The sequence below is a fragment of the Centropristis striata genome, chromosome 13 (genome assembly GCF_030273125.1).
Source record: "Centropristis striata isolate RG_2023a ecotype Rhode Island chromosome 13, C.striata_1.0, whole genome shotgun sequence".
NCBI classification, from domain to species: Eukaryota; Metazoa; Chordata; class Actinopteri; order Perciformes; family Serranidae; genus Centropristis; species Centropristis striata.
The window spans coordinates 18361348-18384092 of NC_081529.1; the positions used below are offsets into that span (position 1 = coordinate 18361348).

A 22745-nucleotide genomic window follows, 5' to 3' on the forward strand; every position below is an offset into this window, starting at 1 on the left:
TTATCCTTAACCGATTTTCCGCACGTGGATTGCAGGGGGCTGGAGCCGTTCCCAGCTGACACTGGGTGAGGTACACCCTGGACAGGTAGCCAGACTATCAAAGGGCAGAGACATAAGGCGCGTTTCCAGTAGGGTAAAAAGTGGCAGCTGGGAAAGTTTCAGGCCACACCCTCTCAAATGGCCGCTCACTTGGCATGTCTCCATTACAAAAAAAGGCCCCAGAGGGATTTACGAGACTCAGGAGGTGACGTATGGTTTTCGATCGTCACGTAATCTCTTAGCGACACTTTCGACCGTGATGTCACATACGTGACGGATTTAACACAGGAGACGTGCCAAACGTAAACAATAAGGAAGGAGCAGCCGAGATTGGAGGAGCAGAGCTTGCTGTGTTTCTTGTCTCTGTGTTCATGCACATGGCGGCAATGAATATGATAATAATACAATTATTGTTGTGACTACTCGCTACTTTGTCAGCTTTTAACAATGGTGTGTGTTGTTGTGGCGTTGAGTACTATTTCACATCCCGCTTAGCATTCTATCCAATCAGCAACCAGTCTTTTTTCAGGAGAGAAAAATGTCCCTGCTCTTTGACAGGGCCAGAAAACGGCCGGCCAAATGGCCACCTCACATTCAAATGAGGGGCATTTCAGCAAGGGAGACACGCTTCATTCAGGGTATTTGACTATAGTGGAAACGCACCTACAGAGACAGACAATCTCTCATTCACACCTATGGGCAATTTAGAGTCTCCAATCCTAAGGGCATGTTTTTGTACTGTGGGAGGAAACCGCAGGACCCAGAGAGAACCCACGCTGACACGGGGGGGAAATGCAAACTCCACACAGAAGAGCTGCAAGCCGTAGTCGAACCGACAAACCTCTTGCTGTGAGGTAAGAGTGCTAACCACTACAACACCGTGTAGCCAACAAGCAAACATTTAGCTTCAACTTCAACTTTCCTGTGTTCCCTACGAAATGTCTACAGCTTTCATTCCACAAGAGATAACACTAAAGTGGAGTACTGTAACCACTGATTGGGGCGAAATTACCTGTTGTTCAAATTATAATACTATGAATAAAATAATGCCATAAATCAGCATTAAGCAGTAATCAACTATCAATTCCATACTGCACCTTTAAGTGACTGGTTCAGCCAAAAGCAGACATTAACCAGTTACCTTTACAACCTCCACTTACTATATCCAATGTGCCCAGGGCTTTCAACCACATCTCAGTGAGTTTGCTTAGTTGTCTGGTGCCAGTATTTGAAGGGAGATGGCCACTCTATTCTCTCTATTGTCACAATACAGTTTAGATTAGATTTCATTCATAGGTCACAAGCAATTAACCAAACTCCATCCACTAACTGCACGTGCAGTTGAAAGCTCTTGAAAAGAAGTGTGTAATTGGACCTTGAGTTATTTTCCAAGCGAATATTTTTCCAAGGTTAAGAGCCAATTTTCACTCTCATGTATGTCAAATAAATTCCCAGAAAATGTACCATAAAACACATAAAACTACAAAATGTTTTATCTAAAAATACCTCCACTATTTCAAATAATCTATTCATAATATACAGGCATGGAAAAAATATTATTGTTTTCTTCAATTTCTTGTTCATTTTAATGCCTGGTAGAACGAAAGGTATATTTGTTTGGACAAATATAATGATAACAACACGAATAGCTTATAAGAGTTTCATTTAAGAGCTGATATCTAGCCATTTTCCATGGTTTTCTTGATAATAACCAAAACCATCATCAAGAAAAACAAGGAAAATTGCTATATATCAGCTCTTAAATAAAACTCTTCTGAGCTATTTTTTTGTTATCATTATATTTGTCCAAACAAATGTACCTTTAGTTGTAGCAGAGATTAAAATAAAGAAGAAATTGTAGAAAACAAGGGTGGTCTAATATTTTTTTCCGTTACTGTATAACAAAGAAAAGTGGTCTTACAAGGAAATATTCAGCATATGACTGAAAACCAGTCATATGTCAGTGGAGACAAAATGTAAATAATATCAGCATGCTGGTTGAATAGGTGGCCTATGTTTGGGTTATTTGCATTCAACAGACTCGGACGCTGTATGCGAGTGAAAACACATCATGGTGTAAATGAATGCTGTGGCCCGTGGCCTCATCGAGTCTGTTCTCTGTGATCTCACTGTATCAGCAGCAGGAGGACAGCTCACAGGCTCAAACCGCTCAGTTATGTAACATGCTGACTACAGGGCTTCACAGAAAACAGCATCCCTCTGCCCCCCTCTACTCACACAACCACCTACACTTTGAACACCTGCTACATCCATTTTACACATGCATCCATATATCTGTACATACTGTGTGTGAGTTATCATCAAGCACTTTTCAATACGATGACATCCAGCAGCTAGCATTCTACGTTTTTATCAGTTTCAAGTATTTGTTGTCAGTCCCTTAGCAGATGGAGCCTGGCTCTGCCTTCACTGTAGCATCACCGAGCTTCATCCATTACATAATATAACAATGTTGAAAACTACATGGCTACAGCAAGCACTGGGAAGCGTTTTTTAAAAAGCCGACGCGTTTCACAGCAATGTCAGGCAAACCCGTGAAGAAACCGAGACATAAAATTATATTCGCGCACCGTCTAAACATAAAATGTTGGAAATAAATTATAGTTAATGAAAGAGCTACACACAGCTACAGCTAAATCTATATTTACCATTCCTCCGTCTGTTATGTCATGTGGCTGTGGTGTCTCTGTCAGGCAGGGAGGTAGGAGTGCTGAAGCATCCGCGAGCTCTGCTGCCTGAGACCCGCAGGAAGCAACAAAACCACTACCTCCGGCTCTTCACAATAAAAGCCTTAACTCCACACATCTAAACAGACTACTGTTGAAACCAGGCGGCAATCTCCGTGTCTGAGCATGGAGGCAAACCAGGAAGTACCTTAAGCTGCATTCTACCGAAAATTCCAGTTGGGGTAAGTTTGGCTGCAAAAAAAATCTGTCCATTAATTTCAGTGCCAAATGGCGTGGCTACCTTTGATTGACAGGTGGCTAACAGGGTGAGCCATCAGGGGAGAAGCAGAACAATGTGTCAATAAAGTTATACATAACGTTATATAGATATCAAAAAGGACGTTTACCGGTTTGGTCTCATAAATTTGACCCTTTCACACTGTATTTTCACTTAATGACAGTTTATTTAAACGTTTTGTACAGTAAAAATGTCTTGTTCAGCGTTTGGTTGGACACTCCAAGGAGTCGCTGTTCATTTTTCTGAGGTGAGTAACATACATTTTGTTTTTTGCCAGCCAAAACTAACATCCCAGTCAATGCTACAGTTAATGCTAACATGAATTAGCAGCGGCTTCACTCAGTCAGGTTGAGGTGTAGAGAGGCGTGTAGTCAGTGTCGTCAGATCCCTCTTGCTCACAGTCCCACACAGTCCAAATATGGTCTGCTCCCCGTATCGGAAACAAGATGGTGACGTAAGATGGCGACGAGTGTAACGCTGAACTCGAGGCTTCCAACGCGCAGTCCACAAACCAATGGGTGATGTCACGGTGACTACGTCCATTATTTATATACAGTCTATGATCTAAACATCACCTTGATGATAAAGAAATGCTACTATAATAGCACCAGTGGTGGAATGTAATAAGTACATTTACTAAAGTACTGTACTTAAGTACAATTTTGAGGTACTTGTACTTTAATTGAGTATTTACATTATATGTCACTTTATACTACTACTCACGCCCGCCGATAGGGGGGGACAAACGGGTCTGCTGTCCCGGGCCCAGGGTAGGGGGGGGGCCCAGAACTGGGCCCTCATTAAATTATGGAATGATTAAAAAAATAAAATGAAATAGGCCTATTTGTGGAAAAAATATGTAATATTTATTTGAGTTGTAAGCTTTTTATTTATTTTCTTCCTAATTGTCCTTGAACTAGTGGTCAAGAACCCCCCCACCCCCAACACAAAAATGGTTTGGCTGATCAAACTTTGATGTTGCCGTTTGATTTGAAGTTCGCTCAAAATGTCCGGTAAACACAAGTCCGGTGCTCAGAAACGGAAAGAAAAGAGAAGAAGAGAAGAAGAAAATGGAGGCCTTATTTTATGAACAAATATTTTTTAAAAGGTGGTGACGGTGAAGCTGGGACTAGTAAAGTGAACGTAGAGCAAGGTAAGAAACAGCGCAGCCAATGTTTACAGCCTTGTAACGTAACCTAACAAGCTCGCTCTAATGTTAACGTCCATTAGCTTGTATGAAAGCCTGACACAACACGTTATCTTTGACAGAAACTAAGTTTGGTAGCTCCGTCAGAGAGGATGAGACAGAGAGGGGAGAGATCCAGCAGCTGTCAGGTGACAGAGAGAGTGATGCGGGAGGAGAGGAGGGAGAGAGAGAGAGAGTCATTTATAGTTTATTTATTTAGTCAGTTATTTTCCTGCTAGTGCCAGAATTCCAATACATATGAAGAGTGTATTTAGCAACAGCGCATGTGTAGTTTGTTAATCTTAACCATTATTGTCTCTTGTCAAAGAGAGATGTGAGGAGAGGAAAGGAGAGGAGAGGAACAGGAGAGAATGTTTTTGCTTGCAATGTTTTATTAAATTAATATTTAATTTATTTTTAAGAATAAAATAGATACATAAAGCTCATAGCACAAATAGGCTATCTGCAAAAAAGCTTTTTGTAAATCAGGGATATTATACTTGAAAGATGGGAATTAGCCCCTTATTTCAAAATATACACTCATAATCTGCAGGGTAAATAGCTGCACATTTAGTCATGGCTTATAAGGAAAGAGGAGAGGAACAGCAAGAGAAAAGGAGAGATCTGGGCGCGGGGGGCCCATCTAAGATAATCTCGTCCTGGGCCCAGGCAAGACTGTCAGCTGGCCTGCTACTACTACACTACATTTTGTTAAAACTTACTGAAGTAAAAGTATAAAAGTATCAGCATCAAAATTTACTTATTACGTATTAAAAGTAAAAGTACTCGTTATGCAGAATATCCACACTCAGATTGTTTTATATATTCCAAATATATAATTAGACTAATAAAATTGATGCATTTATGTAAGCAGCATTTCAATTTAGTAAAGACAGGACTCATTTAACTATCTAATAAACTGTTATAAGATTTAATTTTTAAAAAGTCTAACCACTTTAAATTGATCATATTTATATATTATGTTGAATCTCGACCTGAAAAGTAACTAAAGCTGTGAGCTAAATGTAGTGGAGTAAAACTATTTCGTGACTTTTCAGATCAAACTAATCATACATACAAAAAACAATGTCACACTGACAACAATGAATGCAAATGCCAAAGCATGAATTCATATATGAGTAATCAGGGAAAATGTAGTATATAGAACAAAGTATTTAGGCCTTGGTTCATGTTGTCCTTTTTTAGATATGCCATATGCTTGTTGTAAAGCCCTTTGAGGCATATTGTGATTTGTGATATCAGGCTATATACAAAAAAATGGAAATAAATCATGATATAAAGTATACCATAATGTATTATACATATTTACCCAAATATTTAAACCTGACTATTCACATTCACACATGTAGATACATATGTATCTACTGTTCATTCACTAACTTAGTTAAACTTATCATTCAGTAATCAAACTGACTATATTTCAGTTCGGTCTCCTCTGTAAAGGTAACTCTCAACTGCTAACAGGACTGTCACTGGGCTAAATAAACTGTGGTGAGGAGTAGATCACTATCACTGTGTTTACTGCACAGAGCCTGCGTGTAAATATTACAACACTTCCCCACCAACACAGTCTTACTACAAATACTGATGGTGGGTTTCACTGCAAGAGACCTCTGTCATGAGGCAGAGGCAACACGTGCTGTAAACAGAGCCGCATGAATCACCCAGTTCTACTTTCCCTCAGTCCATCTGAATTCCAGGATTCACATAACTGCTGTATAGGGCTTAAATCATCACCCACACAACCAGGAACACTGACTCCTCGTCCCACACTGTCACTAAAGACCTTCATCTGACCTGGGGGGTGTGTGACTCAGGAGGTAGAGTGGGTTGGAGTTTTTTTAATCCCCTGCTCCTCCTGTCCAAAGCCCAGGATCACCAACAAACCTTCACATCTACCCATCCGCTGTAACAGTTGAACTACACCCAGAGCCAGATTATGTAATTTAGAGAATGTCCTCACAGAGGTAAATACACATTAAAATGGCTTTTTCCTCACCTGGATGTATGAGGATTTTGCCAGGCAGATTTTGTGTGATGTCAGCTCTGTACCATACCCTATTCTACCTATATTAGTCCATCAATCTTCAGCTTGGATCCATGCTACTTGTGCCCACAAGCTCTGCATGGAACTTAGGTGTCATGATTGACGACCAACTGACCTTCAAGGTTCATGTGGCCACAATTGCCTGATCTTGTTGATTCACCCTATACAACATTAGGAAGATCAGACTCTACCTGACCAAGAAATCCACACAACTCCTGGTACAGGCCCTCGTGACATCACGCTTAGACTACTGCAACTCTCTGCTGGCAGGTCTCCCTGCATGCACCGCCAAACTTCTGCAGATGGTCTGGTCTTCAACCAGCCTAAGTGAGCACATGTCACTCCCTTACTCACCTCTCTACACTGATTCCCGGTCGCAGCCCGCACCAAACTCAAAACCTTGTTTCTTGCTTACAAGACAGCAACTGGCACAGCTCCTACATATCTGAACTCCCTTGTTCAGGTCCACAGACGCTTCCACACACTATGCTCTTCGAGCGAAAGGCGCCTGGCTCCTCCGTCGCTGAAGGGTTCTACGTCTCAAACTAGACTCTTCTCCTCTGTCGTTCCCCGGTGGTGGAACGAACTTCCAAACTCCATCTGATCTGCTAAGTCCTTATCAATTTTCAAAAAAGAAACTGAAGACCCAGCTCTTTACTGATCATCTACACACATAATTGACACACAGAGCAATACAAAACAATAATTGTTGCACCATCCGCACTCACTACTGAGAAGCACTTACGTCCTAACAGGACTCAACTTAGTCTATGCCACTTATTGTTGCTTATTCTTGTGTTGTTTCTTGACTTCATCCTTGCTTGTATTGTATGATCTCTCAAATGTACGTCACTTTGGATAAAAGCGTCCGCTAAACAACATTGTGGATTGTAGATACCCTCCACCCCCTGTTAGTCTGCAAATGTATTTATGCATGAGGCATATGCTGAAATTAATGTCAACTGTGAAATTACAGGTATATGCCTGTCATTGGTCGCATACAAGCGCCAGCCGCTGGGTCTGAACAGTGAAGGCTATTTGATCCCTTAACCCCTCTGCATTTTTTTAACTGTTTTTTTTTTCTTTCAGAGGCTGACTCAAGGATATAGAGAAGATACTGGTATCATATGAAACCAGAAGATCTGAGGAATCCATTGATACCATGGTAAACATGTCATGATACCATTTTTGGAAGGGGTTGAAATAATGTGCCAAAGTTTGGCTCTCTTAATGAATACATGGCGATTTTCAGGCCACTAAAGGTATCTGAATGATAATGGTTTCTATGGATAGCCAAAGGACCCTCTCTACATACATGCCTACTTCAATGCCTGCTTTATGTGTTTTTTTGCCTTAAGCTGCATGTTATCATCATATATTTTCTCATGCATTATTCTCGCCTTTGAATATTTCTGTATACTACAGTCAACAGCCTGTGAATGACATAAATTATATATATATAAGTTAAGACATTCAATGAACCCAATTGTATTAATGTGTAATGATTTTAGTCCCCAAAGTAGCAATGTCGTTGTAGTGAGAGCATTTCTTGAAACTTGACCTCAGAGTTTAAAATGAGCTGCTCTGACCTCTAGGATAATCACAGCCTCATAAAACTTTAACTTTAAGCAACTGTGATTGCTGGAGCATTTTTTTCCTACTGCAGAGGGATAATGGATGCAGCCAAACCATTCACACCATTTATACATCATTGTATCGTCGCATAAATAATGAGATGGTGAGATAACAGTGTTATTCTGCTGTTTGGCATCCATCTGTGTCAATGAATACAGTGTTAACTCAGACTTGAATAGCAGGCCACAAAGGTGCATGTTGTAAAATGTAAATGTAAAATGTGTAGACTGTGGGAGGAAGCCAGAGTACCCGGTGCGAACCCACACTGACACGGGGCAGCTGTGGCTCAGTTGGTAGAGTGGGTTACCCACCGATCGGAGGGTTGGTGGTTCAATCCCTGACCATGGCAGCCTACATGTCGAAGTATCCTTGAGCAAGATACTGAACCCCAAATTGCCCCCGATGCTGCGTTCATCGGTGTGAGAATGAATTCCCAATGGTGGCAGGTGGCACTGTTTAGGGTAGCCTCTGCCACCAGTATGAATGTGTGTGAACGGGTGAATGAAAGCAGTCTGTAGTGTAAAGCGATTTGAGCGACTAGAAAAGCACTATATAAGTGCAGGTCCATTTATTATTTACCATAACATGCAAACTCCACGTAGAAGAGTGCAGGCCGGAGTCGAACCGGCTTCAAGGTTGGACGTGTCAAGTCAAGTCAGATTTATTTATATAGCGCATTTACAGACGGCTGAGCCGCACCAAAGTGCTTCACATAAAAGTGCAAGAAAGTGCAATAAAATACAGAATTGACAAAACTGACAAAGGTAACAAAGAAAACAAAAAACAAAACAAAATTTAATTTAAAATAAATTAAAAGAAGATGGGATATTTTTTAAAAGCACTGTGGGATTACTAGGGGACACTATTCCCTAGCACTTGCCGGAGGAAAAAAAACTTTAATAGAAGGCAAGAGAAAAGAGGTGGGTTTTTAAGTGGGATTTAAAAACATTTAGTGACTGCGCTGCACGGATGTGGAGGGGGAGGCAGTTCCAGAGTCTGGGGGCTGCTACTGAGAAGGCCCTGTCGCGACGTGTGGTGTCTTCAGAGATGGTCTTCTGCAGACCTTGGTTGTAACGAGTAATTATTGGAGTTACTGGTTGCCTTTTTTTCCCATCTGGTAAAACCACCTGGTTCTACCGTCTGACCATTCTCCTCTGAACTCTGGCATCAACAAGGCATTTTGGCCCAGAGAATTGAACTTTAAAGTTCGATTTTAACATCAGCAGCTCGTGTCCACCACGTCCACATGCCTCAATGCACTGAGTTGCTGCCATGTGATTGGCTGATAAGATATTTACCTTAAAAAGCAGTTAAACAGGTGTACCTAATGAAGTAGCCGGGGAGTGTAAGCCTTTGTTTCAATTTTCCAGTTTCCGTTCATCTCAAAACATCAAACAAAACCTGGGTATGCGGGTGGATTAACACCTCAAGGAACTAAGTGTCCTCGCCTTGCATAGCTTGTCGCGTTGTCTGGGACTAAACCGTCAACACGATCAGGTTTAACTTGATGAGGAAGGTGGGTGGACACCCAGCAGGATGAAAAAAAAGACCTGACAAAGGGCGGATGAGCTCATCAAGAGTCAACAGCCATCCACATCTGGAGAGGAGATGGACACCACCAGATGATCTTGTCTATTGAAACACTTATGATGATTACACCAGACAGCCACATACCGGATCGGTCGTGGCCCGGGTAAACAATGACCTCCATTGCAACACAGGATGAAATCGAAAAACTGGCTCTCGGATATTGCAAGTTGGACGAATATGACACATAAGATACACATCATCAACACAAAACATCATAGAGCTCCTACGGCCACTTGGCTACGGATTATGATGATGATGATGATGATGATGATGATGATCAAACAAAACAGTAATAGCTGTAGGGCCTGGGGACATCTCTGTGCATCTACCTGACCCGAGACCATGACTCAAGTTTTCCAAATTCACTTTCTTTTCTCCAGTTAGGCACAAGTGAGCTTTCTTAACATAAACTGAACAGCACCATCTATTGTGTGTCTATCCAGGGTTACACACCAGGTGATCTGATGGATCAGAATTAACCTTCAAGTGGGAAGAAAGAGTTGGTGCATAATAGGATGGTGTCTAGTGTATCTCCTTCAGTATTGGCCTCCTACTCTACTAATGTAAGTCTGACCAGAGCTGTTTTTATTATGCTTCTCTGCTTATGTTTTAGTATCTTCTTTCTCGTGTACCAAGAGAGAGCACTGGCCTGTGATTCAAGAAGTAATCATGGTGTGTAACACTTCATGCAAGTTTTCTATACTTCCTTTAAAAACCAACATGAGTCACTATACTATAAGTCCCCTTTGCAGTTAACTCTTTCTGTCCTGCTACATAAAGTCAGTCAGTATTTGTTTGCATTAACCAATATTTTCTGACAAAATTTGGTTGTTGCAAACTCAACAATGGTGCTGTAGCAATTTGAGTGGAGCTGGGTTAAATCTGGATTTGGAATGACTTTGAGGTCTGTGATCAAGGGGCCGAAATTCTCATCGATGTCACCTATGTAAAGATTCACTGTTGGCCTCTGGTTTTGACATAATTAGGTTCTACAAGAGTTGTGACTCCCTATGAATAAGGCTGGGGGGTATATCTGTATTACGAGTTATACCAATGTATTTTAGAAAGAGATACTGTATGTAGTTGAGGCTGTAGCTGGCTCAATTTAGGAATACACTGGAGATATATCATATGAAACTAGAAGATCTAAGGAATCTATAGGCACCATGTGCGTCATGATATCGTGTGGGGAAGTTGTCGAAAAAACACTGCAAATTTAGGCATTTTTTCTATGTTTCATTTTCAAGCAGTCATGTGACCTCTGACGTCATGCTATCTCAATGAAAATGGGCTCTCTGGGTTCCCACAAGTCTCCTCCTTACATACATGGCAACATTTTTGCTGATAATATGCAATTTAAGAACAACAGTTTTTTTTACAGTTTTCCTGTAGTTTAAATTTGCTATGTCCGCCTACTGTTGCTAGTTCCTAACAAAAACACAAACAATGGTTCTGTAATTTGTAGGTTTTTTGGTAAACACCTACAGAAAACAGGTTGATGATGGATACTTGTGACGCTGAGTTAAAACTAAACACTTAGCACGTTTTGTTTAAAATACCGATATATATCGTATATCAAAACACATGTCTTGGCATAAAAATGCCAGGACATGTGTTTTGGTCCATATTGCCCAACCCTACCTATATAGTAAAGATGATATTAGAAATTCTCAAACCTTCAACAGATAATGCATCAATTGCAGCACCACCATTCCAAGAGGTATCAAAACCATCAACATGCACTGATCCCTTCTTTGGCCACAACACAACAAACAGTGGAGTTATGTCATCAGTTGAAGTCAGCATTGCAGTCAGCTTCAAAACAAAGACACAAAGACATGACATTACATGTGAAGTACGAACTGTATATATGTTGTAAAACAGTGAAAAAGTATTGCATTTAAAGAGTAAAATAACACAACAAGGCTCAGGCTCAGTCTGTGCCCTTACAAAGTAATATTTTTAGATAATTTCAAGTGGCAATTTAACATTATAGAAGTAGTCCTGTGTTTCTGATGCCTCTGCTGCATTTTTACACGTGATATCATTCTGAGATTAGCTGTTGGACACCTTGAACAGAACACTCTCAACTCCAGTTACACTTCCAAACATCATGGAGTGTGCTCCATTTGGGTTGGGGTTAGGGTTTTACTTTACATTATTCTGATCACTTCAAGGGCTTCCTGTCCATGTTGTTTCAAAAGGTTTCTTAAAAACTGCAAGCTGAAGGGGTTTTGGGGTGAATATGCCATTACCCGTCCCCCTCCATTCCTCCACACGCTGCTGTCAAAAAATGCATAAAACCGAATAAAGTCAGGATATAACAGCTCTACACCTCGCTCAAATCTCGTTTCATTGATTAGACTCCAGTTTTGCGAACTCCTGACTCCAATTAGGTCTTCAACCTAAACGACAGAAGAGGTCGCATGTCAGAACCACAAATTGTGGTACAGCGTTGCGTTCTTAAAATAGCACACACCTTGCACACTTGCGGCTGTAAAAAACGCTGCAGTTTCTGTGAATTTAGGCTACAAAACCACTGACCTTGGCTTAGGGAGAAAAAACTTCCTGGTAAGGCGTTATAAAAGACAGTTTAAACAGTAAATAAATGTACATAAGTGATGGAAGTGAAGTAGTTACAAGGGTCACGTGACTACTGCAAGTTACGTTCAAAAACGTGATTCGCGTAAACAACGTAACTTAGGTTAAAACTCATTGACTTTTGTTTTCACACGGGACGTGAACCCGCCTCTTTAACTTTGTTTGGCTGTCAATCACTATTAAGTCAAGATGGCAGAGGACGCCTAACAGCGGATGGTGAAATACGTAAATATAGCTTCTTTTTCGCTGCCTGTACACAACGACCTTTACTGACTTTTTTGAGGGGAGAACAGGCTGACTTTTCCTTGCCACTGTAATTCCTTTTGGAAGATTATAGTAAGGTTACCAGGTGTACAAACGTGCTGCAGTTTCATCACCTAAATCCAGCTGAAATAAGTAACAAATGACCGGGTCCTCCCATTCTTGCAATGCTGGAACTACCAGGATCCAACCCACAAGAAAGTAAGTTTGCATATTCTGTTGTTGAGAAAGTCCTACAGACAAGCTGCCATATAAGAGCAGTGCCACATGATGGGAGAAGAGTGAGAAGGCCCAGCCTGGCTTATAGTACGGAGCACTCCAACATGACCCACACAGTCCAATCAATCTGTCTGATGCTACAATTGATCATTCATGACAAACTGAGACACTGTCTTCCCCGCTGGGCTTATCTGTGTCAGCAAAGCAATAACCCATCATGATAACTTGAAATGATATCAGTAAGGATTAGGCATTAAGAGAGATGAACACTCACTGCAGCCAATCAGTAGCCACTCAGCTCCAGCAGCCATTTTTGTTGTGTTCACTGCATTCCCCCTGCTCTGCCTGCAAGCTACTTCTCACACTGTTTCTAACATTTTTACTTGATGAATACTTAGAAATATTAAGCGCAAGAGCAGCATTATAACTGGGGACATAGCCAAATTATATTTTGCTCTGAAGAAGAATTCTTAAAGCTTCTACTAAGCCTCTGGGAAGCCTTGGATTCAGCTGAAAGCCTAGCATGTAAAGAAAACATTTTATGTTACAATCTGAAATAGGAAACACAGCTTCTGGTGCTAATGTTGGAAAGGAAGTATGATTATCTAGATTTTTGCAGCATGATCAATGATGGAGGAACCTATACAATCTGTTGCTTTGCCACAAATCTCCAACAGATTGTAAGATGTCTCACCTTGTCACCTTAAATATGCAAGATTCTGATCGGAGGTGATCAGGCTAACAGCCAGGGGAATTTGGTTCACAGATGTAACTGCAGGGTCTGCATGTGATCCTAAAGGACAGTAAACACCACTCAAGATGACAGGATGAGCTTTGTGGGTCACACGAAAAAGAAAGCTGTCGGTCTCTGGGGACAAGCCGCACTTGATAAAACATGCTTTTAATGTTAGTTACAGCTACAGTGGGCTTTGTAAAGAAACCGAGCAATGGAGCTCCCAAGGTTGGGCCAGGGACTAGCAGCTCATTCAGATTTTTACCTCTGGAAGTGAATGAACTGGTATGCTGCAGTTTATGGGTCTTAGCACAGTATGTTGCAGCATGCTCTGTGTCTTTACTTTGGCCCTTTTCTTTGCTTTTTAGGTTGCCTATGACTGCCTCTGGGTTCCTGTAATTGGGGCATGACCTTGACATAGAGAAGGGGTGTGGCATACTGCTGAATACCATCCACACAATAGACAGTCCACACAAACTATGTATTGTCTCCTGGTACTGTTTGGAGCATTGTGCGACCTTCTTCCATGGTTGTAAATCTATTTGCCGTTATTTTTCCACATTTTCTCCACAGTTCTTCAGACTATGGAGAGCTGCATGGCCCTTCAGGTGGGCCCAGTGTAATGACAGTTGATGGGGCTTGACATAACGTGGTGAGGGAAGCCATAGGGAGTCTTTGATTTGTTGTGTGAATTAACAATGGTGAGAGCATCTTCATTTTAAATGAACAATGATTTGAATCTCTCAATGTGGCAAGAGATTCTCCAGTGCAGTGCAGTCTGGAAAATTTCTGTGGGTCCTCTTTGGGAAATTCAGGAGTTGTTGGTTTGGGACCCCTTTAAAAATCTTCTCTTGTGTTATGGGCTAACCATTACTGATCTCAATGCAGTTATCTTTCTCTGTTTGAATTGGTATTGTTGTTGTAGTGCTTGGTATTGTGTGTATTTGCTTCATCATGAATTGGTTTTGGCTCATGGTATTCTGGACTCAATATCCAAAGCTCTTAACCAGGTTTCCCAACCTGGTAAATGTCAGTTTTTTCATGGGGGGCCATTAGGGACTTACATACATGACAAATGAGAAGTACTGAGTATTTTCTCATTTAATTCGTAACATCAGTGCAAAATTATCAAAACTGTTTCAACTGTTGTATTGTTGTATGCTAATAATAATATATCTTCAAGAGGTAAATCTTGACCTTACATTGGCGCCACAGATTTATCGGAAGATATTTGACATGTAAAATTTTTGAGGAAAAAAAAGTAATTTACACAATATTCTTGTCCTAGGCTTTGTGTACTAGTACAGTTTGTTAAGCATAGTAAACCGAGTGGTAAAGTGCCGTGTAGAGAATATATTCCCTTGAAATATTTTACATCAAATGAGACTTTTGAGCCAGTATGTGTTGTGAGTTGTGATGGAGATGGTTCAGGTGTCATTTTGAAACTAGTAGAAGAGATAAAGTAGTACAAATACGCTTTCTAAGAACTCAGCAAAACGTGCATCAAGTTTATTAAATTCCGTAACTGAGAAATCAAGAAAATGTAGATTATCTATAGTGCCAGAAAAGAAGGTTGATATTGGACAATTCTGATGTCATCAAATAGCAACCTCATTAGGTACACCTGTTCAACTGCTCGTTAACGCAAATATCTAATCAGCCAGTCACATGGCAGCAACTCAACGCATTTAGCCATGTAGACAAGGTGAAGACGAGCTGCTGGAGTTAAAAGCGAGCATCAGATTGAGGAAAGAAGGTGATTTAAGTGACTTTGAACATGGCATGGTTGTTGGTCTGAGTATTTCACAAACTGATGATCTAACAACCATCTCTAGGGTTTACAGAAAATGGTCTGAAAAAGAGAAAATATCCAGTGAGTAGCGGTTCTCTGGGCCAAAATGCCTTGTTGATGTAAGAAAGGCAACACTAACTCAAATAATCACTTGTTACAACCAAGGTCTGCAGAAGAGCATCTCTGAACACACAACATGTACCACCTTGAAGCAGATGGACTACAGCAGCAGAAGAATTAAGTGGCCGGTGAGTGTATTTTATACTGTAACTACAGCTACAAGTACTTATAGTCAGCATCAGAAAATCTTGAATTTATTTTGCAACATTGGAAAATCTCCTCTTATCTACGCTCCAGGGCTGTTATCATTTATTTAAGGGGACAGTTAACCTCTACTCTTTAGCTGTATAGGGCACTGCAGAAATGAGTTTCAATGTTAGCATGTTAGCTAATTGGTGTTAGCTCAATGAGGATTTTGAATGGGTTGGTGGTTAGATGCCTGAAATAAGGTCTGTAGTTAACACAAGCTGAAGAGATGTTCACGTTTTGTTGTACGACATAAAATATGTTCATAAATACCCACACTTTTACCACACTTTTCCTTGAAAAGGCAGTTGCTAACAAGTGGCGAAATGAGGCTACGGTGGTTGTTGGGACATTAAACGGCATCACGCCGGACACGGACAGTAACTCTCTCTTCAGTCGGCCTCTAGTCATGTTCAGTGCTCTTGCAAACTCTTGTAGATTGTTGATTAGATTAATAAACAATATACTAGGCTACAATTTCACTAGTTTGTCAAAACTGCTGGTTAGCTTGGCGCAGACTGTCTGAAACATAACGGTCAAGTTTAGCATAAAGATCCCAAAACTGTCGATTTGAAAAAGTTTGAAAAAGTTCCAATATCCACTGCAAGAAGTAAGTTAATGTGTCAGCGTGTCTGCTCCGTGCTCAACTTACATTCTGGCCAGAGCTTGTTTCTCTTCACCAGACAGAGCTTTGTCAGAGAGCATCAGGTTCTCTGGATAATAACTTGTCAATCTGCACAACTCAACTCCAACTTAGTTACTCCAACTTATAATTTCAGCGCTCACTAAATATCGACCGAGCGGGTCACTATCTTGAATCAAGTGCCCTCAATTATAGGATAAGAACCCTGATGATGTCATATTGATGTCATCAGGGTTATCTCAGTTTGGGCTTGGAGACTACAATCATACATTTATTACAGAAAGGAGTTACAAACACACATAGAGTTTGATATGGGATCCAACTATAGCCACTACTGAGTTGCCATATAGGACGTACCTCCAACAGTAGGTCAGTCATTACAAACTTCTACTTTGCAGCCAAGCTGTTCAAATCCACAGTAAATCTACAAGAAATGAGAAATGAGATGGGGTTTTCCCCAAGCCATGAAGCTACTTAAGGAAAAAATGAGGGTGTATTGTATGTAAAGTGGTGAAGTCAGGACCATTAAATGTAATCTTTCATGTCATGGAGCACCCAGAAAGTGACGGAGCATCTTGGGTGGAACCACCACGACCACCACCACAGCAAAACACAGACACCAGCTGGTTGAAAAAAAAATGACTGAAAAGAAAGAAATCACATCGCTGCACAGATGAGAGCGACAGAGGTGGCGTCACTGAGATACGCTGACGTCATTGTGTTTGTTAATAATACGCAGCTCGATGCGGCTGATCAGCTCGGTCTCCCAAAGGCCCCACCGTGCACACAAAGAGCTGGAACACCAAGCGCCATTCACCCACATCAGTCCGATCTCTCTGCAGGGCGGAGGAGACCGCAGTGTGGATGCTGCTGCTGCCATAACCCCATCAACACCCCATCATCCATCACAAGCACAGACATGCTACATACACGTTCTGCACCCATGGACGCATCTTCCTCGTACGGCCTTTTTTCTCTCGCAGCATCCCCTTACCTCTCAGATGAAAATTCACTCGGACATTAATCCATGATCAGCGCGCTGTTATCGCTGCCTCTCGATCACGTTTCTCCCAACGATGCGGCGCTGAGAGAAATAAATAATAATTAGAAAGGCAGCCCTGCCCGTTATGTCCTATCGGGAGGCGAAAGATGCGCTCACCGAGCCCATAAGAGCACCCAGGTCCAAAATCAGAATCAGTCCAACGGAGAGAAAACCGATGCTCAGCCTCCTCTGCAAAAGCGCTCAAATCGAGGCAAAAGATCCTCGCTCTCGTGTTTTCGATCGCCTAGTCCTCCTCCACAACAGAGCGGCCCTCTCTTTCTTGTAATTTCTCCTCCACAGACACACAGACACACACGCACACACGCAGAGTGGAGCAGCACTGTCTCATTTAAAGAGATAGGACAGGGCAGCTGGAGCAGCGCTGTGCACAGAGCCACTCTGTCTGCTTCTTATGTAACCTGAGCAGCAGCTTCTGATTGTTCTGCAGCCCAGACACACTTACACCATAAACGAACCACAGTTACCTGCTTCACCTGCGTGCATGTGCATGCGTCTGTGTGTGTGTGGTGGAAGATTTAATCTTCTCCTTTACTTAAGTAAAAGTACTAATACCACACTGCAGAATTACTCCACTACAAGTAAAAGTCCTGCATTCAAAACTTACTGAAGTAAAAGTACAAAAGTATCAGCATCGAAATTTACTTATAGTATCAAAAGTGAAAGTACTCATTATGCAGAACGGACCCACTCAGATTGTTTTATATATTGCAAATATATTGTTGGATTATTTTTATTGATGCAGGCTCATTTAAAAACTACTTAATATACTGTTATGAGGTGTAATTAAAAATGTCTTATCACTTTAAATGTATAATTTTTTAATGTTAAATATTGACGTGAAAAGTAACTAAAGCTGGCAGCTAAATGTAGTGGAGTAAAAAGTACAATGCCTCAAAAAGTCCCTCAAAATGATACTTATGTACAGTACTTGAGTATCATGACTGTATGAATGTACTTTAAATACAATGTTGTTGTAATATTGATATATCTTGACCCATACAATGGTGCCTCAGATTAATTGGATGATTGCTTCATGTTTGAAATAATAATGGATGACTGAAAAAGGATCATTCCAGTCATCCAGGCCATCCATAGTTAGAATGCCACACGCTTGCACAGATACACTGAGTTGTACTGCTTTGCTGTTGACCAGTGACAGTTAGACAAGTGCAGCAATTAGAGTTCAGTCCTAGGCTGTTTAGTTCATGTTTGTATTGATCTGGCCATCGATTAGTTCCAAATACTTTTCACATGAACATGCAAAATTGTGAACAGTCAAACATACAAACAATGCAAATATTTACCTTTTATTTTCCCTTTTGTTTGCACCAAATTCAGCAGCTCTTTTCTATAAACCCCCAGGACATTATTCAGGAACTACAGGCCTGAACAATAAATAGTAACCAAATTCTTTACAGGATGCTATCCTCTCCATGCTGGGCGGATAGGGTTCACATGATTAAATCATGTGATGAAAAAGTCTATTTTGCAAGAAAAAGGTGAATTAACACTGTGTCTACCAAACTGATTTCTTTAAATCAGTTTAAATCTTTAAATCTTTCTTTAACTTTTTTTTGTTTTGGTTATTACAGCATTTGATCAGAACCGTCCCTGCCTAGTTATCAAATTATGTAATACAGGGCTGATGCACCTTGCTTTACACAGACTTATGCGTCTAGGGGAGAGGTCATATTGACCCCGGATACAAGATGAAAAGTACAATTAATTTTTGTGTAAGTAGAAACAAACAACAGAGAACAGGACTCCAGTGGACAAGGGATGTGCTCAAACATAGTAGACAATGTTTCACTGATGTCAGGTCCTTAATGTTAAACCTTACAGAGGATTGGGGGACTTTTTAAGGGGGGATAGCAGGTTAACACACCACACAGAAAACCCTGAAGATGCAGCTCAGTTGTTCTAGTCATAAATATCATATTAGAAATGATAAACTGCATGTGATAAGCATAAAGTGTTTGTAAAGGGACTTATAGGTACCGATAGAACCCATTTTCATTCAGATATGCTGAGGTGAGAGGCTTTAAATAAAGCTGTCAGTTTTCCCTCGCTCAAATTTAGCCTTTGGACCATTATTTTCCTTTCCAACAGAGTATCATCACATGGTTGGTACCAATGGATTCCTTACATCTTCTACTTTCATATGATACTGGAATTTATCTATTTATTGCTTTAGTAGCTAGTGTTTACATTCCTATTGATGCAAATTGAAAAACTGCACGACAAGAATGCACCATTTTTGTAAGTAACGCAACTACTCTAATTACACAAATGATTCATTTAAATGTATTTATTGATTGAAACTGAACTCAAATAGAACCATCAGAAAGAGAGAAAATCAGTCTTTATTGAACCTCTCACAGTATGTGACCACTCAAAGGCCATTGCCTGTGATATGAGGTCACAAGTAGACAATGATTTATTTAAAAGGGTAATATTAGAATCACTGCCGTGGACCTCCTTCCGGGGGTTTGCCCTGTTATGGGCATCACCTCGATAAGGAAGTGATGCCATGGCTCACTGCCTCTCCTCCTCTGTTTGTTCTGTATCTTACAAGCGAGCATAGCGCGGCCGCCTCTGACTCTCTCTCCATTTCTTCCTTTGTGTGTGTGTGTGTCTCTCTCTCTGAGTCGAAAGAAGTAGGGAGCTGGAGAGCGTTCTATTTATAGAATCGTACCCGCCTGTTCAGCTTCCCACCCCCCTTCGGCAAGATGAGATACACCCACAGACACACACAAAGCATCCGTGCACAGCTTGCATGCAAGCACAACACACAGGGCGTTGCACGATGATGCACGAAGCCTCACACACACACACACACACACACACACACACACTCAAACTCAAACAGAAAGTGAATTCATGCATTTACCTTGTAGATACAAAAACACTGGGCAAACATGAACAAATGCAGCCGTAAAACTGTCAAAGCCTTATAAAAAGCCAGAATTAGCCACCATAGTGCACATACTATAGCATTAATAATGCAGGGATTCCTCGTGGAGAAAGAGGAACACTCCCTGTAACGGATAGAGGGGGAGGGGGCTTCCACTCCTTTGCACCTTCTACAATGTAGCATGACTATGATTATATTCATTTTTATCTATATGATATTGTCCCCTGTTTGTGTGTGTGTGTGTGTGTGTGTCTGTGTCTGTGTCTGTGTGTCTGTGTGTGTGTGTGTGTGTGTGTGTGTGTGTGTGTGTGTGTGTGTGTTTGTGTGTGTGTGTGATAATAATAATAACCATAATCTCCCACAGATAAACACTAAAAGTACCATCTTGTTTGCAGCTGCAACAATCTGCAGTCTCCTTTCTCTGCCATGTGCATGTCATTGTGCAGTAGAAAGGTGTGGTTTAACACAGAATGGAAGTGTTTTTTAATGCTTTCCTATCGTAGGTTCCCTTCCTGTGGACGTTCCCTGTAAACACTCACAGTTGTGTTTAAATTTAGTGTTTATGTTGGTGTGTGCAAAACAAAGTAAGAAGACTGAAAACTTAAAGCTAATAGAAAATAATTAGCTGCAGCTATTGATATCATGAACAGAAGTTTAACAGAACTGTCCAATTTCACTTCACTGAGGTCCATCAGCCTCCAGACATACTGATATTTACCCCCAGAAATTTGAGGACAAACACACCAGAATTTGATAATGATGACAACACTTAATACTGACTCAAACAATCAGATTCTTCTGAGATTCGGGTCAGACAGGGGGAGCCACCATACCAGTGACAGTGGAGCCCTGCGATGCATTAAAAGGCACAATGCACCAGTGGATTTGGGGAAAGCACTGCTTTACACTAAAAGGAAGTTTTAGACATCAGTCCCCTGAAGCAAGGGTCTTTGTGATATGCAGGTGTACGCCACGTACTGACTAAGAAAGCTTCAGGATTTCTGTACACACTGAAAAATACCCACTAAAAATAGCTCAGTGTGTAGTGTGCAGTAACATTTAATCTGGTGGTTGTGCTGGACTTCATCCTATTACTACAGGTGCATTAAAATACATTAGAATATCATGGAAATGTCCATTTCCAGTAGTTCAAGTCAAATAGCCCAAACCAAGTATTAATTCATGTAGATGGACATACTTTTCAGAGGCCAACATTTCCATATTAAATATACTTTTTAAAATTGGTCTTTTGTAATATTCAATTTTTTTGAGGCACAAAATTTTAGGTCTTTATTAAATGTAAGCTAAAATCATTATAATTAGAATAAATTAAATAAATTAAGACATGAAATGTTTCATTCTGTGTGTAGTGGATCTATATAATGTGTTATTTATACTTTTTGAATTACATTACTGACATAAATAAACTTTTCTATGATATTCTAATTTACTGAGATGCACCTGTGTACTACTATGATGCTCGTCATGGATGGTAAATGGTAAATGGTAAATGGACTGCACTTATGGCCACCTGCCACCATTGGTCCTGCTACAGACGCTTCTGCTTTCATTTCATTTTTACTGCGACTATGACGATTTCCATTAGGCATATTCCTTCTATTATTACTGTTACTACCACTGTTATTGGACTGTATCTGCCAGCACCACATCTACCACCATTAGTCACAGACTTCATTGTAGGCTTAGTGCTATTATTGTTGTCTTTGTTCATCTTGTTCTTCTGTCTATCTCTCCCCCTCTCAACCCTCCTCCTGTATCCTCCCTCCCCCTCTCACACTCTATCTACTCTATTCTACTATGTTGATCTGTTCTGTACAACGACATCTGGGAGGGGGATCCCTGCTCTGTTGCTCTCTATGAGGCTCCCCTGCTTCAGGGTTTTTAAGGAGTTGTTTCCCTGGCTGCTGTGAGGGCAAAAGCACAAAGGGTGTTGTACCCTATACAGTCTGTGAAGCCTTTGGTGGAAAATCGTGATGTGTGATTCTGGGCAACATCAATAACATTTAAATAAATGTAATTGAATTTACTCAGGAACTGTACCCTAAGTACAATTTTTAGGTACTTGTACTTTACTGAGGTATTTCCATTTGAGAAACTTAACACTTTTACTCCATGACATTTTAGAAGCAACTATTGTACTTCTTACTCCTCTACATTTAGCTGCCAGCTTTAATTACACTGTAAAAAAATCTGTTTAATTTAGGGGAAAATACCGGCTGCTGTGGTTACCAGAACTTCACCATAAAAAATACAGTGAGTGGGTTTTCTACTGTAAATATAAATGTAAATATCAGCAAAAACTGTAATTTAGAGTTTGAGAAGTCCCTTTAGTTTTCAGGTAATTGTGTCCTTGTGACATTGTGGTATTTCTCCTTTAATTTTACATGAAAAAAACTGTGTGTTTTTTACAGTTTTAAAATGTTGTACTATTCCTTGTTTTACGATAATTAAAAGCATCTACTACGGGGATATTACGTTTTTAATTTTATGGCCTATTTCTGATGCAATTTGACAATGTTTTACTGTAATTTCTTCAAAAAAATTTTTTTACAGTGTACTGGTTACTTTTCAGGTAAAGATTTAATTAAAAAACTTTTCTTTTTTTTTTAACTATTATTCATTTTATAAATTAAACCACATTATATTATTTTGGAATATATATAACAATCTGACTGGGGCCCTTCTGCTT

General features: G+C 40.5%; 1 protein-coding gene and 2 long non-coding RNA genes across 6 annotated transcripts in view; 2 read left to right on the forward strand and 1 right to left on the reverse strand.

Annotated features, from left to right (window-relative positions):
* Positions 1-17400, reverse strand: part of fbxl16 (F-box and leucine-rich repeat protein 16) — a 35234-nt gene extending 17834 nt beyond the window's left edge. For 3 of the 4 annotated variants that reach the window (XR_009395464.1, XR_009395463.1, XM_059347963.1), the window contains exon 1: positions 17053-17397. The gene's annotated coding sequence lies outside the window, so the exon portion shown is untranslated. Of the gene's footprint in view, positions 1-17052 lie in introns of all 4 variants that reach the window. The other variant, XM_059347964.1, reaches the window with a different exon arrangement.
* LOC131983266 (uncharacterized) lies at positions 2856-10243 on the forward strand. Its single transcript, XR_009395466.1, has 3 exons — positions 2856-3271; positions 7368-7443; positions 9947-10243. It is a non-coding gene; the product is annotated as an uncharacterized LOC131983266 (long non-coding RNA).
* On the forward strand, positions 14460-22310 carry LOC131983265 (uncharacterized). Its single transcript, XR_009395465.1, has 3 exons — positions 14460-15190; positions 15275-15357; positions 22260-22310. It is a non-coding gene; the product is annotated as an uncharacterized LOC131983265 (long non-coding RNA).
* Positions 22311-22745: the final 435 nt, after the last annotated feature.